This window comes from Ambystoma mexicanum, chromosome 7q, assembly GCF_040938575.1.
Source record: "Ambystoma mexicanum isolate Mex_15411 chromosome 7q, UKY_AmexF1_1, whole genome shotgun sequence".
NCBI lineage: Eukaryota > Metazoa > Chordata > Amphibia > Caudata > Ambystomatidae > Ambystoma > Ambystoma mexicanum.
Genome location: NC_090941.1, coordinates 342248682 through 342269942, shown reverse-complemented (window position 1 = coordinate 342269942; position 21261 = coordinate 342248682).

Below are 21261 nucleotides of genomic sequence, written 5' to 3'. Positions count from 1 at the left end.
CTTTTCGTGTATACCGCCATCCTTTTTCTGTCTACTAGTCCTTCCCCTCCTGTTGTTTTTTGACTTGATAACCTGTAAGACTAGGGACATTAATACAGGTACCCCTCCTTTTTTTGCATTACTTTGTAATTGGCCAGGAAATGGCATACCAATTTGGTGTCAAGAGCAAGCACATTGATGTATGTATCTTTTGTTTTGAGGGAAAACAATACCATCTTTTAACTTGTGTTCGTGTTACAGTGTTTTATAGTTAAACCAAGTGCATTGATGTATGGATCTTCTTTTTTGAGGGAAAGCCACGCCATCTTTTAGCTTTTGTTCTTTTTATAGTGTTTAATAATGAATTGTAAATATTTATACTCTTTCTATTGATATAATCATATAGCCCATTTCGGATGTGTGAAATTGCAAATAACAATACTCTTAACTATGTCATTCAATTGTTTTACAGTGTTCTTATGTGTATGTTTTGTATTTGAAAAAGTTTTAATTTACAACTAAAGCAAATAAAGAATTTTGAAAATTAAAAAGAATAAAATGAATAATGGTTTCATAAATCCATTCGTCAGCCTCCCAAGACATGGAGTATGGGCAATATCGCACCACGTTTCAATTTTATCCATACTACTGCAACACTCTTTAACAGCCCCACATCACTAGGATTGCTGGTCCATGAATGGTCTGGCACCTTCTATAAATCCTCCTTCTAATATGGCATTGTACTTCTAATGATGAGCATGGTCTATGGTACTTCCCTTTTCTCTATCGCTATCTGGAAAGACATCCCAATCTCGATCACCATCTCTCCTGTGTCTTAAATGTCTCGAACAATTGTTCGTCAGACACGTCCCTTAGCGATAAGGTTGGATCAATGCACAAGACAATTCTCCACTCTCCGTCTTTCTCATCAGTGCCTGAGAGAAACACTGTGTCCTTCTTGATAACTACTGCTTCCAGAACAACTGCAACAAGGGTACCTGGTGTAACAAAAATTCAATCAGTTTCCACCATGTCCAATCTCTGATTCCTGTGACCCAGCTCAACACAACCATTACTCCAAAAAGGAACAAAGCTGAATGTACAGGTGTTCCCCTTATCGTGCTATAACCAGTGTTCCCTCTAAGTTGTGCGTATGTGTATTTGGCCAGCTTCCTTCTTGGTGCGCATCAGAACAAAATTAGCAGCACACACAGACAATTCCCACCTTCTCAAGAATTAATATATTATAAGCCACAGCAGTTACCTGACATTTGCTTTCTCTCAAAATAAAGATAAATTGTTCAAACTAGTTGTGATATTCTGGTCTACCCTATAATGCAAAAAGGGAATGCGGTATGGTACAGGGGCACTACTGTGTAGTTAATTATGCCTTTGATTGGATCACCATTTTAATTGCAAACCTCACTGGTTAAATTATATTTCTGGTCCAAGGGGGAATAATCTCCTGCCTAAGAGACATAAAAACAACTTTAATTCCACCAACCTATTTTCGCCAACAGGTAAACTTCCACATGCGCAATGTTTCTTCTGCAATTGATAATTTCATATGTCGCCATGCAATTTTCAATCTGTACTTTTCATCATTGGAAACCAAAACGCTTTGAAATAAGAAAAACTTCTAGGAAAGCATGACAGCAGAAAATTCCACTGAGATGTATTTATGTCTGTGCCCAATAGTCCTCACACACAACTTCAAACCTATACTTACAAATGGGAATTCTTGGGGTTAACAACCAAATTTCAAGTTGGATGTATCCATAACAAAGATACTTTCAATACTTCCAACATTGTTTTCATACATAAACACATAAAACAATTGCTGACGCATTACGGATTAACCATCCATCATCAGGTCTTGTGTTTGATTTCAATTTAACGTGGTCACAAATTCAGTTTCATCTGTATACCTATAACACATAACAAATCAAGACTTAAGATATTTGTGATTTTCTGTCAATTATGACTAATTTCAAAGTGATATATTACCAATTTGTATAGTGGATCTGAGCTAATAATCCAAATGTCACTAACCATCAAAGTATGTGGTAGCCTCAAAGTTGTTCCCTCCTTTTACAACAAATTAACCAAAATACCATTAACCTACATGTCAATGTCATCCACTACAGGTGATTGATATACATCCATGAGTACCATACTCACTCTGTGGGCCTCATTACGACCCAGGCGGTAAGTTACCGCCTGGGCCGTGACTTTACCACCATGGCGTAAACTACGTTTACGCCATGGTGGTTGGCGGACTTACCGCCCCATTCCGACCTTGGCGGGGCGGTAAGTCCCCAATCCCCATTTACCCTTCCCCATTCCCATTTTTGCCCCATAGGGCATAATGGGAGTGGGGAAGGCGTTAATTACGCCACCGTAAATTACGGTGGCGTAATTAACTCCATGGTCCCTTAGCGCCATGGATTTTAACACCTGCTAAAAGCAGGTGTTAAAAGCACCATGGCGCTAGGGGACCTCGTAATTGGCGGTAAGGGGTCGGCGCAGCTAACGCTGGCGTAAACCCCTTACCGCCAGGGTCGTAATGAGGCCCATTGTCTCTAAATGTACACAAATACTATTTTATAGAACTATCATACCCCAACTGCAAGTCATTATTTCACACGGGAGCGTAGATGTTTAATAGAATAAGACACATTGGGGGTCATTACGATCTGGGCGCAAAGGGATACCGGGCACATGTAATGACACCGGTGCCGGTAATCCCTTTGTGAGCTATTCCGAGGTCCCTTTACGGGTCACTCGCTTAATGCCTGGTTTTACCAGGCGTTATGGACGGGACCCGCAAAGTGATACCGGGGTCAATAACGGTACCACAATTTGGGGTACCGTTATTGAAGCCTTCCCCCTTCCGAATGGGAATTTGGAATGGCGTTTCAAATGGGGACTTACAGGTCCCGCTAAGGTCAGGATAGACCGGTAAATCCCCATACCACCAAGTCGGAGGTGGTACCGGTATTGGTGCTAGTAGCGCTATGACTAGCACCAACCTCAGAATGAGGGCCATTGAATCATATGCGGTAGCTTGATTCCCGTCTGCATATACAAACAGTCATCTCTAGTGGGAGCAACGACATAATTAAAAAACGCTCTTCACAAACATAACTAAATCTGTTCACAGGTATATACAAAATCATACCTATATTTCTGTGCGGGCTCTACAACGCGAGACGACCGACCTGAGTGGGGGCTCCTCGCCTAGCTCATTTGTGTACTCTGAACATTGCCTAGGCAATGTGACGCATGCGTCCATGCATGCGGTTCACTAATCTAGCCATCTTGGTGTGGGCAGTAGCCCGTTAATACAATGTGTAACTTTGTTAATGTACAAGTAGGGAAAAGCTCCCCACTCACAACTTTACTAACACAGAGAACGGGGCATCACAGCCATTGAAAACAACTGTGTGCCATGCCCCCGTGTGAAAATACTTGGACTTCATGAACAGTGTGTACCATTGTGGAGCTGCGAACATTACTCAGCCAAACCATTTGCGCTGGTAACGTATGACAGGAGTGGACTAACGGGTACCAGTCAATAAGCACTGACTCTACCTACCACATATGCCCAGAGATCTACCCAGCCCCATAGTCAGATATGAAGGTGTAGAATGCACCAAATGTAACATCAACAGCAAATCTCACCCTTTTGGACTTTACCAAAATATGTCAGCTCACAAACTAAAGGCACAGGCTCTTACCTATCACTTCCACTCTGGGATCTTCCCCGCCCCTTAGTCAGATATATAGTTTAGAATGGACCAAATTTGACATCACCAGTATATAACACCCTGTCTGACACTACAAAAGATTTCAGCTCACAAACTTCAAATCAATCATCTAAAGGCCAACTGGTCAGATCTAATATGTTGCGATAATTCAATCTGGTGTCAACCGTATATACCACCCTGTCCACTTAACAGGAACAGGTCAGCTCACCATATGGAGGGTGATCTCAGACATAGTTGACACCCCATCATCTTATGGTAATAACCCCCACCTCTCGACTGCTACATACTCCATCACATTCTAGTAGTGGCATCCTAGACTCAGAAACAGAAGCTCAACCCTACCTTTGGTCATATAAAAGAGCTCTATAAAAGCACATCAAGTCATATTTGGGTTCTTAGTCCGTATGTTGGACTTGTGTTCGGTCCATCTTGTCTTAGCCTTACGCAGAGGCATCCCTGCATAGTAGAGACCACAAGAACATTTCAAGGCATATACCACATTCATGGAGTCACACATACATGTGTTTTTGAGCTCAATTCGTTTGCCAGAGTGAAGGTGCCCAATCATATTACCTTTGATGACAGCAATTAAGACAAGGTAAAGTTCCCTTAGACAGTATTTACTGTGTCTTCTTAGTTGGTAGCTTTGCTTTCAACAGAGTGTTACGGAGAGAATGGCTGTTCCTATACACAAAGGTTGGAATTTCTGGAAACAACTTATTTACTGTCAGGTCCATTTGCATCATGGGCCAATTTTGCTTAATTATCTTTTTGGTCCTGTTACTCTGTTTAGGATGTGTGGTTACATATAGAAAGGATTTGTCACTTTTCAGAGGCTTGGGTACTAATAGGGATTCTCATGGTATTCTCTCAACCTTCTCAGCAATCGCTTGTTTGGCATTGGTTTTATATTCCCTCTCCAAGAACTTTTGCTGCAATGATCCCACTTGTTTTTTGTATTCATCTTGACTGGAGATATTTCTCCTGTATCTCAAAAATTGACTTAATGGGACACTGTCAATGGTACGTTTGGGATGCAAACTCGTAGCGAGTAGCAAACTATTCCTGTCCGTTGGTTTAGTGAATATTCTTGCCTTCAAACCACTTTCCATATAGAAAAATGTTCACATCCAAAAAGCATGACCTTAAAATCCTAAAATAGAGAATACACCATCAAACAAGTATAAAATGTGTCTCTTTCTGCACACATTAATCAAATAACCTTCCCGCTCCACCCAAGACTCCTATACTTGACTATACCACACTTGTACCTTATGACCTCAAGTTCCAACCATGCCCCCATTTAGATATTACCAGACAACCTTGAATCTGTCTACCTTGGCTCAGTGAAAGGTTATCAGACATGTACCTGCATCCACCTGTCTTATGTTTGTTGTAACATGAATAACTTTCAAGCACCAGAATTTCTGTTACTCATGTTAGCAAAAACATCATCCACACTATGAAACCAAACTGTCAGCTCAAATATTGGATACTGACTGTAAGTAAGCAGGCTACTTGGATGTGTAATCTCGTCCGATACTTCCTATGCTTTTGTACATATGCCACAAAAGCACTTTGAAGCAGTCCCTTTGCACGCAATATAAAACTCAAGTAGTTATTTGCCTTTTAGGATTTTGAGTAGACAAATATCATGCTCAATGTCTCCTACTTTAGCATTGCTAACATTACTCTAAAGATGGAGAGCAAGATTGCAATATCATTTACTTTGCCTGCAAGTGTTAATGGGTATGGACTAGGCCTGGCATAATTTGTACAAAGTATTTGAGTAATACATATCCAGACAGCTAGAATACTTTTCACACAATCTGCATCCTTTCCAAGTATTCAATATTGAACTGGGCATAGACCATAACAAATGAAATGGTAACTCGCTGCTATAGAGAATCGGTTTCACTGAGCAATTGTATAATCCTACTGAACAAAGTAGGGTAAGGTATGCTGTAAACAATTTTGTATGCACTGCAAAATAATGGTATACATGCAGAGTTGTGACATGTTGTTGAACTATACATAATATGGTAAGGCTTTAAATATGTTTTGCTTGCAAAGTATTGTGGGTGTGCAAATATCACAGTGAGTGCTTTACTGCTACAATTCCTCACTTTTTACAGAGCCCTGTACACCAGTATTGGAGACTAGCCCAGGAGCCGGGGAGAGGTACGGGCCGAGTGGTATTTGGGGGAAGGGCAGAGGAGTGTGAAGAAGAAATCAGCAACTTTCAAAAACTAAGTCGAACATTTTGGAAGTACAGTACAGTGAAGGAAATGTTTTTGTTTGCTAAAGGAAAGGAAACTCTAATAACCGTCTAGGAAACTGCACCTTCTCTGTCTTTCTGTGATCATCTGTTGAGGACTTTCCAATATAATCATGTGTTCTGCATTTATGGCCTTTAACATCCCCATGCATCTTGTTTAACTGATAACAGTGAATTGAAGAAGTGGGGTACCTAGTTACTGAAGAAGACACTCAATCTGTTGTTCCTCTGAGCATTAACCTAAACTGCAAATATATGTCATTCTCTTCAACTGGGCCCATAAGAAACCTCAGTAAGGTTCTTGTTGAATTGTGTGTAAGCTCTTGTGGGGAAGGGTGGGCATCACTATACACTGTGTTATGTGCCCTGTCATTTCATTGTTTTGCGTCTTCGTTGAGCACATTTTCTTCTTTTAAGGAACACAAATAGATGGTGTATATGTCCCTTAGCTTCAAGTCTTGTTTTGAGTAAATGTTGTCACAGCTCTGTTCACAGAGCAATACAATGTTGATGGTTAGCAGAGGAACACATAGATCTAATCCTAATATTCTGTGGTGCAGTTATTCTGATTTAGTTATCATCCTTGAACTAATTTTGAGAGACATGTTCTCATGGCCACATTCCTTTTAGCTGTCGTTACTCCTTTTGCAAATATTGTATCTTGTATGAATTTCTTGACAGCCACCTCAGTTATGACAAGTGATATTTGTTTATTGTAATACATATGAATGTTTTTCCCAATGGCATATAAAAAAAGTCTGCATTGTCTCTGAGCAGGGTCAACAAATAAATAGCCACAACTAAACCATTTGTTTATACTGAGCATAAAACGCTTTTTTTGCACACTTATTCTTCTATGCACAGGAATCCTTTTGCTAGGTTCTGTGGCAGAACTTGAAGTCTTAGACTGATTAATGAGACCCCTTTATAATTACATTTGAAATATGTGTGTTTTGTAGCTTACATGTTTGGAAAGATTATTGTAAGATGCATCATTTACACTTCTTTGTAAAGAATTACAGTGGGTGGGGGGGTGGAAATTCCCTTCCAAACTCTTTTCGGAGATGATAACTCACTAACTATGCATGATCAACCAGTGTGTTACCTCGTTCATCAGTTGCACACAAGGAAAATAATGTGTGCACGAAAGCCAACCATTTCCACACTTAGAGAACATTTATTAGAGGGAACATTGGCTATCACTACAGTATGCATTCAAAAGCGCTGCTTCTCTTACCGGATATAAACGTGGAGTCGAGCATACTATACCTTCCTCAGTGAAGGCGATCGACATGTGGAGTTTACTGAGGTCATTGCCCAAGAGATTTGACGGGGCTTCTGTACAATACAATAAGGGAACAGATACATTGTGTGTGCCTACATTAGTACATATATGCTCATTGTAAGGAACTGACAAGGTAGCCCCACAGAATCCATGTGAGTTCATTCTTTTGCCTGACAAGGGGAACTCACCTTCCTTAATGTAAGATTTAGTAGCCCATGTATCGACCCTAAATGAAAATGTTTGGTCACCTACCTGTATACCATTCCAGGGTTCCTCTTCTAGATCGGCAGTAACAGACAGGACTGACCACATCAGAGATCCCTTTGGACAGTCCTAATCCAGATAAGTATTAGCTACTGAGGAGCTGGAAAAGATTCCCTGCAAAAAAATCGTCCTCCAGTGTAGTAAGTAACTGTTCATTGGGGTAAAGGTTTTTTCTCCCATGCCTGTACCGGTGCCTGTGCTGGCATGGTCGGCTGAAATGCATAGGTCTGTGCAGCCCCAGACACCAGTTTCGGTTCATCCCATACCTGGGGCACTTGGCATGGTCGGGGGTTGCATTTGCTGGTCACCTACATTGAAATACGGTGGCCTAGTCTGACAATCTCGTGCCACATGTCCCATTCTTCTGCATGACCAACACTGGATCCCATACATCGCTCCATAATTACCTCCCGACAGCCCATTAAACTGTGCCACATTCCTACAAACCCACCAAATGACCCATCTCCTCATAGAAATCTTCACTGACCCCTCAGAAACCCTTTGACCGGGAGTACACCGTCCATCAAACTTTGTGCCATACCTGATTCAATGTGTCCATGTTGTCCCGATTGTCCCTGATGTTCCTCCGTGCAGCTTGTAACCACTGCTCCCTCCACACAGGTCTTTCCTGGTTTATCCTAACAAGCTTGGCCTCTGCCTTTTGTACCTGCTCAGTGCTCTCTTTTTGCTTCCTATTATAAAAATGCAATTTCCAGCCAACACTTCACCTCCATACTCACTACGTTATCCAGATCAGGCTGGATTTCTTTTGGTAGTGTCTTTTTAGCATTTGATAAAAAATAGGCACATTCTTATCCTATGCTTCTCCCATCCCTGCCCTCCACATCCCCTGAATTAACTGGATATATCCAGAAGGATCATAATCCAATGTCATTGTTTTAGCCAAAGAAGAAGGTATATCTGGTGTATCTGGATCTATAACCCACAGGGCCCCATACCTCTGCCTTGTAATTATTGAAGGGTGTTCCATCATGGGTGTTCATATTGATTTGAACTCTAAGATTCCCTTATCGCCTACAAAGCTCATCTGACCGTTCCCCCATTAAAGCTGTGAATACGGTTTTCATGTTCCCTATGGCCAACATGTAAGTGGCAGTTTTCTTTTCCAATGCATGAATGAACTTAACTGTCCCTGCAGTTAGTGTAGGGAGTGTCTTCAATTTATTCCGGTCCATGTGTGGCCATGGGACATAATACGCCCTTCCCTGACCATTCTGGAGCAATGGAAATTAAGTCACACTCGCCTTTACTGGGGCTCTTCCTGCTTGTTTGATATAACCCCATGGTGTGCTTTCTGTCCCTGCTGGTGGAGCGGGAGGTGAGGCTGCTACACCCTTTTCTCCCTGCTCGACATCTGATTCCCTTTCATCCTCATCGCTTGTCCTTGTTACCACCTCTCCTGGTATTTCTTTGGGCATGGAAACATACTCATAACTACCGTAGGGTGCCAGTTCCTGTTCTCCTTGCTCAAGTCCTGTAGTTGTAGCAGCACTTTTGGCTTCAAGGTCCATGTTGACCTCTTTAATAACTGATCTATTCAATATAACAAGAACTTTTCCTTGCTTCCACCTTCCTTCTTCAATGTCCTTTACCTGCCTATTCACTTCTTCCCGCTCTTCACTTCTCTGCTGTCTTAACAGCACTACTTCTTCTCCGCTAGCCTCAAAACTTCTTTACATTTTTTTGGCTCCTGCTTTTCCACTGCCATGCACAGCCTATCCTCTATCCTAGTGGAAAAAAGCACAGTCTCCCCTTTTTTGCCCATTCTCACCACTTCATCTAGACCTCCGGTTACCGGTGTCACTCTCTCTTACTCATCCACCCTTAATCTCTCTGTTAACCTAGCAGTCGGGGGAGTTATTCTCTTTCTGCCCACCGTTATCACCCTTTCCATGGTCCTGATGATTGAAGAAGAAATCATAGCTGATGGAGGAGTTACCTGTGTGTCTCGCAACCACTGCAGTGGCCGTTGGAGAAAATGGACGTTCAAACTCAGGGTTGGTATACCCTTCTGTGGGCAATAAAGGATAGAAACCATATGGGTGGAGTACAGAAGGAATTCCTGCACCCCACTTTGCCCTTCTTCTGCAACTTTAACATTAAGGGCCTTCCCACCTTTTTCGCACATCCTCCATAAATCTTAAGTATTTCAACGATTCTCTAACTATGATCGCTTGTGCCTAGTTTACAGATTTTCAAACATTCCGTTATCATAGGTCCCCTCATAAGGTCAAGTATTAAGTATGTTACCCTTAGTTTCCTGCAGACATTCTCAATGGTATTTTAAAATCTTGACCTTATAGCCAGAATGTACCTGACACAAGTGATTCAGTAGAGTCTCCATACTTCAAAACTAGTTGAACTATAACAATTTTACTGAAAAAATCAATGACCTAAAACACAGAACATGAACTTGTGGCACACAATTTCAATCCAAGGAACCCCTTGTTTCCCCTTCCTAATTTCATAATCTTCTCAACAATCACTCACCTCATTCACTTTCACCACGACCACCACACTTAGCTATTTACTTCAATTATACTTCCCATTGTTACACAAAAGACAGCATATTATCAAAAACACAATGCCGGCCAAAATCATCTCCACTTCTTCATCTCTTCGTCATCTCGTTTACATCATGTTCAACTAGAATGTTGTCTTTTTTCAAATGCAGAATGATACCCTCCGCTACTTTGGCTAACAAGAACAAGAAGAAAAAAAAAAAACAAGGTAAAACAATCGATCCTGCAAGGCAAAGGCTCAGTCCGCACAGTCAATACAGAATGACGCGTGCCATGGGTATATATTGATGGACTTCGGAAAAAGATGCCACCTCACCCCTAGGTGAGGGTTCCAGCCAACCAAACAGACAAACCAAAGGGTATCAGGGCAAACCTTGCAAAGAACCTTCTGGTGGGGATGCCACCTCACACCTCTTAAAAAACAAGCTAGGTGAAAAAATGGAAACACCAATTACAGCATGAAACAGTTCATTCCCTCCTCCAAAACACTCACCCTTTCAACCCACCTAACATTGTCTGACTCCACACTTACATGCCAACTTTAATCTTATCTAAACCCTCAAATCAAAGAAAAACCCTCTTTTCACCCATTACCAACTTGCTTTACCTGCCAAAGTGCACTCACATAAAAGTTATGCCTGGAGCGCTCCGAACTGGTGCTCCTTCGATTCTCCGTGCACAGCTGGACTGCATCACCTCACCTTTGGGAAGCAGACAGACCTTTAATCAATATGGTGACAATAGACCTCTCTTTTTATCATGCAGGAAATACCAGTCCCCGCAGCAAGGCACCACAGTCAATTTGTGTGAACAGTAAACACACAATGGGCCTCATTACAACAGTGGCAGTAAGGAAACAATGGCACCGGTAGTGCTACCAGCGCTGTTGTTGCCATGCTGCCACATTACGAGTTATGCTCGCGGGGGCCGTTCTGCACGCCTGTTCAGACCAGGCGTGCAGAGCGGCACCCGCGAGCAGAACAGGATGGTAGCAACGGTACCGTTATGGACGTTACCGCTGCTACCATCCTCCCCTTTCCCATTGAGCCCTATGGGGGCTCAAATGGGAATGGGGATATACCAGCTCCGGGTCCCGCGCAAAGGGATTTGCCAAGGTCAGAATGGCCCGGTAATTCCCCTTTTGTGGGACCAGGAGATAGACCCGAGTTTGGGGGTAGCCATGCCGGTATGAACGGCATGGCTACCTCCAACCTCGTAATGAGGCCCAATGTCTCAGAAAACCTAGATCCCTTTGTGGTCACCAAATGCGTGGGTGGCCCTCCTGTCTACATAACCCAAAGTAGCCCAAACTCTTAAGAAGTGAGTGCACATTTGTCCGCAAAGATAGTGTATTCTACAAATGGCTGGGAAGGGCTAGATGCTATTGTGGAGTCAAACTAACCTGAGTCTCATTGAACCACATAAATGTAAACATTTTATACATTATTGCAACAGTTAAAACACTCCCACATTTTCATTACAATCGTCTCCACATACAATGTTGCTCAATCCTATAAAAAATAAATCTAATCTCCGTTAGTTACCCCACTCTCACATACTTGCCAACTCTATGGATTTAGGCGGATAGGTTACAGCTTTTTAAGCATTCCTACCGCCTACCGATTTCGTTGTTAAATCCTACCGCTAATTTGTGGGTTTAATTGTCATGTTGCTTTATGGCGACCCAGGCGGCGATGCCTCGAGCAAGATCGACAGAGAGCCAGTAGATTAAGCTGCAGATAAGAAACACTTAAAGCTGTCATTTCGGCTGGGTAGATTTCACCGGCCCCACCTCTAGAAGCACCCCTGAGACTTCTGAAATCAAAAGCAGGGCAGAAAACCCAAACTTTCAGGAGAAGCAGACAGCGCTTCCTATTGAAATTCAAAGTAATCCTGCTCATCTCCTAGAACCAGAGCAGACACTGTATAAATCCCCCTCGTGGCGCGTGATGAAATGGGGGCATGGACGTGTTTTCCGTCTTTAAATACTGGTGCCACTTCCTTCATTCACTAGACAGTGGGATTGTACTCATATTGGCTCATTTATCACTCTGCAGCACTGAACTCCAGGACCGGCTCACACAACAAGCTCCAAACACTTTTATTTCGATAGGTTTCTAGAGTAGTGAGTTTTGATAAAACACACCACTTGCGCTGAAACGTCCTCAGCTGCCCCCACATCTTGGTGGCTCTGGCTGCCTGCTAAGTTTTCACTAGCCCGCCACTACTACATTCCACAAACACATCATGGCCTGGAGAGTTCTGATTGTGTATTATGAAGCATGGGGGATTTTCAAAGGCAGCAAACTCTTTTACCCTGCCGGTGAAATAAACTGGTCCGTGTGAATGACTGGCCAGAAGCATGCGTAAGAAATCACTACCTGGATTAAAACGAGTGTGCACTTTAAATGAACCATCTGGTCCTTGGAAATGTGGTCCTCTTAGGAAAGTCAGGGGGAGGAGGAAGGGGAGGGTGCAAGAACAGGTAAGTACTGTGGAGGGGAGGTGTTATTTCGGCTGGATACGTTTGTGGGGGGAGCATTATCTGGCTACACTTATTGTAAAGTGTTAGCTAAAAATGTAGACCTCTGGGACTCTGCATAACTAACTAAATACATGTATGATACCATTTATTTAAGAGTTTTGCATAGCACTGTTCTGTATTTGCCACCCAATCATCCATGCTGGACGGCATGTTGAAGAAATGTATAATCCGCTGTACGTACCCCAAAGGGCACAACAATATATTTGTCTCTATTACTTTTGTTCTACTGATTGCCGTACAAGCTACATTTGCAGAAGCCTTTGCAGCCATCACTTCCCTTTGGACATAGAAGTGTTTTCACCTTGTTGACTTTTCAGACCGATTTCCTCCCTGTAGGCACTTGGTGACACAGAAGGATTCATAGCTTTTCAGTGAATATTTCCTGTTTCAGCCCTCTAGCCATCTCATCACAACCATTATGTTGAACTTTCCTGTGAGCTCTTCAAGGCCATATGTCTCTTGAGGACATTTCCTGTGATGGCTGAAGTTCAAAGTTCACGTGATATTTCCTGTGATGTCATCATTATGCTAATTACTATTTTTGAAACTTTAAGATTCCTACAGATTTTTGGTAACAAAATGTTGGCATGTATGCTCTCATTGGACCTTCCTCTTTCAACGTGCATCATTTCACATTTACAGCACACCCCTTTTTGAATCTTATTGTAGTTGGTTGTGACATTGATGCATAGTTACGTACTTGAACAACACAAATAATTCATTACAAGTTCCACATGGCCGCAACATCTAATCCTGATCGTAATGCATATGTTTTTGCAAGGACAGTTCAATTTGAACCTGTAATAAACAACTTATCCACCCAGACTTGCTGGCATCCTTCTTTCTGTCTAATCTATTTATAATTTCAACAGACACAGCTTCTGGTCACATCCTGGTCATTCCTGAGAACCTGATTGAAACCCATAAACCATTTATGAACTCTGCCCTCAAGCATCCCTTGGAACGGGTTTGTTACCCGGCCCAGAATTAACCCTACCAGGCGGCCTTACTTCCCTGGACAATGAGCAACAGGTTCCCATGAACTTAAAAAGATGACATCTCCTCTACCAGGTTGTAAAACCCCAAGCCTGGCCATAGTTGACCAGTTGATGTTATCGCAGCAGCCCGCTGTCTTCCCCCAGCCTTCAACCTTGCTCAACCAGCTTTCATGATTACACAGAGGTTATCTCACCACCGCAGGTTTCTGGGCCTGCACAATCCCTAGATATGAGAGGATTTGCAGCATACAGATGTGTGTATTCTCCATTTACCCCCTGTACCCCAACTGTCCCAGACACATGTCCCTAAAGACCCCCATATATGTATGTCTGTGCATGCATGTTCAAGACTACCGCATCCCCTCACAATGGTTTCTCCGTCTGCAAATCTCTTATCTTGCATTTGCATATGAAGCTCCTTGCTGCCCAGCTTTTAGGCACAATGTGGTATGCCAAACACCTACATTGTTTTCCTATTACATCAGCAGATTTGACATTATGTTGCTACGAGCATGCACGTCTATAATGTATCAACTAAACACAAAGTACCACTAATATTAACACTCATCCCATTCTCATTAACTACACTAGGGGCCTCATCACGAGTTTGGCGGTAACCCTTAAATGCGGCAGTAGCGGTATTACCACCGCATTTAAGGGTCCGCCAAATCATGGCTTCGGCTGATTTCCCCCAGCTCTTAGCTGGGGGGAAATCCACCGAAAATTTGCGCTCTTACCGGCGGCGGGAAATCCGCTGGTGGTAAGAGCGCGAAATTTCCCCATTGAGCCCAATCGGGAATGGGGAATTCCCGAATGGGCTCAATGGGGAATGGGCCATACCCGTTCCGCCAAACCCGTAATCTGGCGCTACTAGCGCCGGGGATTAGGCAGTAGGGCTATTAGCGCCAGCACTAATAGCGCCGGCGTTACCGCCCAACTTGTGATGAGGCCCTAGATATATACTAAATCGCAACGTTGCACCAACATTGCTGTCATCCCAGTTACCAATACTGCGCATGCAGCGCCAACCCCTCTTTCCCATTGAGATCTTTATCCCCCACCCCAACAACTGTAAGGCATACAAAGATTAATGTTTTGACTCTCTTTCCTCCCATTTTATCTGTTGCCTTTTTGTGAATCATTGTTTGAATGGATACTCTATCTTCAGCTTCCATTTAGCCTGTCATATCATTTTCTTCCTTCCCACCTCAGGCTTGCTTTTGGCCAGCACATACCCCTGAAACTGCCTTTTCTTTACCACAAACTAACTTGCTAGTGTTCTTCATTATAAACGTTCATCTATTCTCATTCATTGACAAAGTTCCACTGATTGTGAGACTGTTTGTACCATATACTGATTGAATCACGTTCTGACCATGAGATTTCTCTTGTTGCTCTTTCCATGGCAACCTGAAAAGCTCTGCTTTTAAAACCCTTCTTTTGTATTTATTAATTCCCCTATATGTTCTACTATTTCAGATATATTTCTGGCAACCCTCTCCCTATGTCTACCCTATTCCTCCTTCTATCTCCTTCTATCTCCATCCCCTACCTCTCACCTTCCTTATTTGTGTACGTTAAAATCATAAACTATACTTTCTAAGTCCAGTTGTTATTTGCCCCAATAGTCCTTTGTGAACATAAATTACATTGTATATTTTAGGGGGCTGTGATAGATGGATTGTGATTGTATTCCATTTGCACATTTACACAAAAGCAGTTCATTCCGACATCAAGACATATTGTAAGCACTCCTGACATGGCAGGTAAGAGAATAAAGGCACAGGTAGGTTCTGTGATTGGCCCAGGATCATACAATATTGTTAAGGGGGATCTCAGATACGAATCCAGATTTTGTGTTTCTGTAGTCAACTCTTTCATTGCTAGATTATGTGATGGTAAACATGTTGAGGTCTCGTGTGGACGTTTGGAATGAAGTAAGATGAGATTGAAGTTAATGTCCCAAATGGGGGGGTATTTGATGATTGGGGTACTGTAGAACACGATTTTGTTTAACCGCTTTTATTCAAAAGTTTGTAATTGAGAACAAAAAATTGCCTGTATCTGTTTTTTTTTATAGATTTTAAAACCACCTTTGACAGTGTGAATAGACCTACAGGGTAATTCATAGAATTTCGCACAAAAGTGGCGCACGCGGCTGGCGCACAGTGTGCGCGTGCGAATGTCTGCGCCAGCCGCATGCGCTAAAATCGATATCCGTGCACAGCTTATTCATGGATTTCAGCCTCCAAAACCAGCCGTGGCACAGAGTGGTGCAGCGACCCTGCAGCTTCGCCAGTTACACCCCCAAGAACGCCCTCGCGCAAGGAAAAGCCATCAAAATTCCCAATTCATCGCAAAGGGCTGGGCTAACCCTGGACCGGTATACAGGGCTGCCAAACAGCAAACGGCAAGCGGGGAACATGTATTACTGGGGTGCGTGGGAAGTTCCACACACGATTTCAGCAGGGTACGTGTATTTCTGGGGTGTGGGGAAGTTCAACACGCGATTACAGCAGGGTACGTGTATTACAGGGGTGCGCGGGAAGTTCCACACGCGATTCCAGTAGGGTACGTGTATTTCTGGGGTGCGGGGAATTTTTACACGCGATTTCAGCACGGTACCAGTATTACTGGGGTGCGCGGGAAGTTCCACACGCGTTTTCAGCAGGCTACGTGTATTTCTGGGGTGCAGGGAACTTTTACACGCAATTTCAGCAGGGTACCTGTATTACTGGGGTGCGCGGGAAGATACACATGCGATTTCAGCAGGGTATGTGTATTTCTGGTATGCAGGGAAGTTTAACACGCAATTTCAGCAGGATAGGTGTCTTACTGGTGTGCGCGGGAAGTTACACACACGATTTCAGTAGGGTACGTGCCTTTCTGGGGTGCAGGGAAGTTTGACATGCGATTTCAGCAGGACACATGTATTACAGGAGTGCGTGGGAAATTACACACGCAATTTCAGCAGGGTACGTGTATTTCTGGGGTGTAGGGAATTTCAACACGCGATTACAGCAGGGTACATGTATTACAGGGGTGCGCGGGAAGTCCCACATGTGATTCCAGCAGGATACGTGTATTTTTGGGGTGCGGGGAAGTTTCACACGCGATTACAGCAGGGTACGTGTATTTCTGGGGTGCGTGGAAGTGTAACACACGATCACAGCAGGGTACCTGTATTACTGGGGTGCGCGGGAAGTCCCACACACGATTCCACCAGGGTATGTGAATTTCTGGGGCGCGGGGAAGTTTCACATGCGATTTCAGCAGGGTACCTGTATTACTGGGGTGCGCGGGAAGTTCCACACATGATTACAGCAGGGTACGTGTATTTCTGGGGTGCGTGGAAGTGTAACACGCGATCACAGCAGGGTACCTGTATTACTGGGGTGCGCGGGAAGTTCCACACGTGAGTTCAGCAGGGTGTGTGTATTACTGGGGTGCGCGGGAAGTTCCACACGCGATTTCAGCAGGGTGCATGTATTACTGGGGTGCGCGGGAAATCCACACGCGATTTCAGCAGGGTACGTGTATTACTGGGGTGCGGGCAAGTTTCATATGTGATAGGCCCTGTGCGAGTGGGGTACGTGTATTTCGGGGGTGCAGGGGATTCCTACACGTGAATTGGCAGTGTGGGTCCTCCCAGGTGTTCCGTCTACACCCTCCACAGCCCCTGCAGGCAGACCACACCACAGGGGACTACCCTGCACCCCTGGTCATTTCCCGCAGGCAGCCCATCCACCATGGGAATCCCCCACCCAGCCAAGCCACATGTCACCTTGCACTAGTGATCACCAACGCATTACCCCCTTGCACCTCCACCACACAGCAGTGCAGGGCACCTGCCAGCAGGCCCCCACTCATGTCCCCTTGAACTCCCACCCCCCAGCACTGAGGGTCACCTACCAGCAGGTCCCCACTCATGTCCCCTTGCACACCCACCCCCCAGCAGTGCAGGGTACCTGCCAGCAGGCCCCCACTCATGTGCCACTCATGTCCCCTTGCACCCCCACCCCCCAGCAGTCAGGGGCACCTGGCAGCAGGTCCCCACTCATGTCCCCTTGCAGCACCACCCCCCAGCAGTGTACGTGTACTTCAAGGGCTCGTGGGAAGTTTTACATGCGATTGGGCCTGGGTGAGCGGGGTACGTGTACTTCAGGGGCTCGCGGGAAGTTTTACACGCGATTGGGCCTGGGTGAGCGGGGTACGTGTACTTCGGGGGCTCGCGGGAAGTTTTACACGCGATTGGGCCGGGCGAGCAAGGTACGTGTACTTCAGGGGCTCGCGGGAAGTTTTACACGCGTTCGGGCCCGGGGGAGCGGGGTACGTGTATTTCAGGGGTGCGCGGGAAGTTCTACACGCGATCGTGCCTGGGGGAGCGGGATACGTGTACTTCAGGGGTGCGCGTGAAGTTCTACATGCGATTGGGCCTGGGGGAGTGGGATACGTGTATTCCAGGGGTTCGCGGGAAGTTTCAAACGCGATATGCCCTGTGCGAGTTTGGTGCGTGTATTTCTGGGGTTCGCGTGAAGTTGCACACGCAATTGGCCTGGGTACGTGTGAATCTCGGGTTCACGGGAAGTCTCACACACGATAGGCCCTGTGCGAGTGGGGTGCGTGTATTCCTGGGGTTCGCGTGAAGTTTCACACGCGATTGGCCTGGTAAATCTGGGGTGGCGGGAAGTTTCACACGCGATTGGCCTTGGTCGAGCGGCGTACGTGTATTTCGGGGGTGCACGGGAAGTATCACATGCGACAGGCCCTGTGCGAGTGGGGTACGTGTATTTCGGGGGTGCAGGGGATTCCTACACGTGAATTGGCAGTGTGGGTCCTCCCAGGTGTTCCGTCTACACCCTCCACAGCCCCTGCAGGCAGACCACACCACAGGGGACTACCCTGCACCCCTGGTCATTTCCCGCAGGCAGCCCATCCACCATGGGAATCCCCCACCCAGCCAAGCCACATGTCACCTTGCACTAGTGATCACCAACGCATTACCCCCTTGCACCTCCACCACACAGCAGTGCAGGGCACCTGCCAGCAGGCCCCCACTCATGTCCCCTTGAACTCCCACCCCCCAGCACTGAGGGTCACCTACCAGCAGGTCCCCACTCATGTCCCCTTGCACACCCACCCCCCAGCAGTGCAGGGTACCTGCCAGCAGGCCCCCACTCATGTGCCACTCATGTCCCCTTGCACCCCCACCCCCCAGCAGTCAGGGGCACCTGGCAGCAGGTCCCCACTCATGTCCCCTTGCAGCACCACCCCCCAGCAGTGCAGGGAACCTGCCAACAGACCCCCACTCATGTCCCGCTCATGTCCCCCTGCACCCCCACTCCCCAGCAGTGCAGGGCACCTGCCAGCTGGCCCCCACTCATGTTCCCTTGCACACCCACCCCCTAGCAGTGTGGGGCACGTGCCAACAGGCCCCCACTCATGTCCCACTCATGTCCCCTTGCACCCCCACCCCCAGCACTGAGGGGCACCTGCCAGCAGGCCTCCACTCATGTCCCCTTGCACCCCCAACCCCCAGCACTGAGGGGCACCTGCCAGCAGGCCCCCACTCATGTCCCCTTGCACACCCACTCCCCAGGAGTGCGGGGCACCTGCCAGCAGGCCCCCACTCATGTCCCACCCATGTCCCCTTGCACCCCCACCCCCCAGCACTGAGGGTCACCTGCCAGCAGGCCCCCACTCATGTCCCACTCATGTCCCCTTGCACCCCCACCCCCCAGCAGTGTGGGGCACCTGCCAGCAGGCCCCCACTCATGTCCCACCCATGTCCCCTTGCACCCCCACCCCCCAGCACTGAGGGTCACCTGCCAGCAGGCCCCCACTCATGTTCCCTTGTACACCCACCCCCCAGCAATGCAGGGCACCTGCCAGAAGGCCTCCACTCATGTACCACTCATGTCCCCTTGCACCCCCACCCCCCAGCAGTCAGGGGCACCTGGCAGCAGGTCCCCACTCATGTCCCCTTGCAGCACCACCCCCCAGCAGTGCAGGGCACCTGCCAGCAGGCCCCCACTCATGTCCCCCTGCACCCCCACCCTCCAGCAGTGCAGGGCACCTGCCAGCAGGCCCCCACTCATGTTCCCTTGCACTCCCACCCCCAGCAGTGTGGGGCACCTGCCAACAGGCCCCCACTCATGTCGCCTTTTACCCCCAGCACTGAGGGGCACCTGCCAGCAGGCCCCCACTCATGTCCCCTTGCACCTCCACCCCCCACCACTGAGGGGCACCTTCCAGCAGGCCCCCACTCGTGTCCCCTTGCACACCCACCCCCCAGCAGTGCGGGGCACCTGCCAGCATGCCCCCACTCATGTCCCCTTGCACCCCCACCCCCCAGCAGTGCAGGGCACCTGCCAGCAGGCCCCCGCTCATGTCCCCTTGCACCCCCACCCCCCAGCACTGAGGGTCACCTGCCAGCAGGCCCCCACTCATGTCCCCTTGCACACCCACTCCCCAGCAGTGCGGGGCACCTGCCAGCAGGCCCCCACTCATGTCCCACTCATGTCCCCTTGCACCCCCACCCCCCAGCAGTGTGGGGCACCTGCCAGCAGGCCCCCACTCATGTCCCACCCATGTCCCCTTGCACCCCCACCCCCCAGCACTGAGGGTCACCTGCCAGCAGGCCCCCACTCATGTCCCCTTGTACACCCACCCCCCAGCAATGCAGGGCACCTGCCAGCAGGCCTCCACTCATGTACCACTCATGTCCCCTTGCACCCCCACCCCCAGCAGTCAGGGGCACCTGGCAGCAGGCCCCCACTCATGTCCCCTTGCAGCACCACCCCCAGCAGTGCAGGGCACCTGCCAGCAGGCCCCCACTCATGTCGCCTTGTACCCCCAGCACTGAGGGGCACCTGCCAGCAGGCCCCCACTCATGTCCCCTTGCACCTCCACCCCCCACCACTGAGGGGCACCTTCCAGCAGGCCCCCACTCGTGTCCCCTTGCACACCCACCCCCCAGCAGTGCGGGGCACCTGCCAGCATGCCCCCACTCATGTCCCACTCATGTCCCCTTGCACCCCCACCCCCCAGCAGTGTGGGGCACCTGCCAGCAGACCCCCACTCATGTCCCACCCATGTCCCCTTGCACCCCCACCCCCCAGCAGTGCAGGGCACCTGCCAGCAGGCCCTGACACATGTCCCCTGCACCCCCACCCCCCAGCAGTGCAGGGCACCCGCCAGCAGGCCCCGACACATGTTCCCCAGCCAACACGTCATCACAATCTAGATCCCTTGCCCTTATGGCCAGCCTCCACATGCCAAAGACCCACCCAAGTATTGCATCCACCTACATAGAAATGCCAATTTCATGATACAACCCCAATGGCAAGTATGTAAATGAACACGTGTCCGTCTCACACACACACAATGGGTGCAAGTTAATGTGAAAACCCATATAATGACACGCATGAAACCAATGAGATAATACCACACATCGAAGTATTAATAAATAAATGTATTAAAAGCAACATGCATGGAATTAAAAACAATCAAATGACAATGGGAATTAAAAACAAAAAGCTGCATGTCCGTAAAATAATGAAAAACAACAAATCATAATCCAAAGGAAAGATGTCCTAA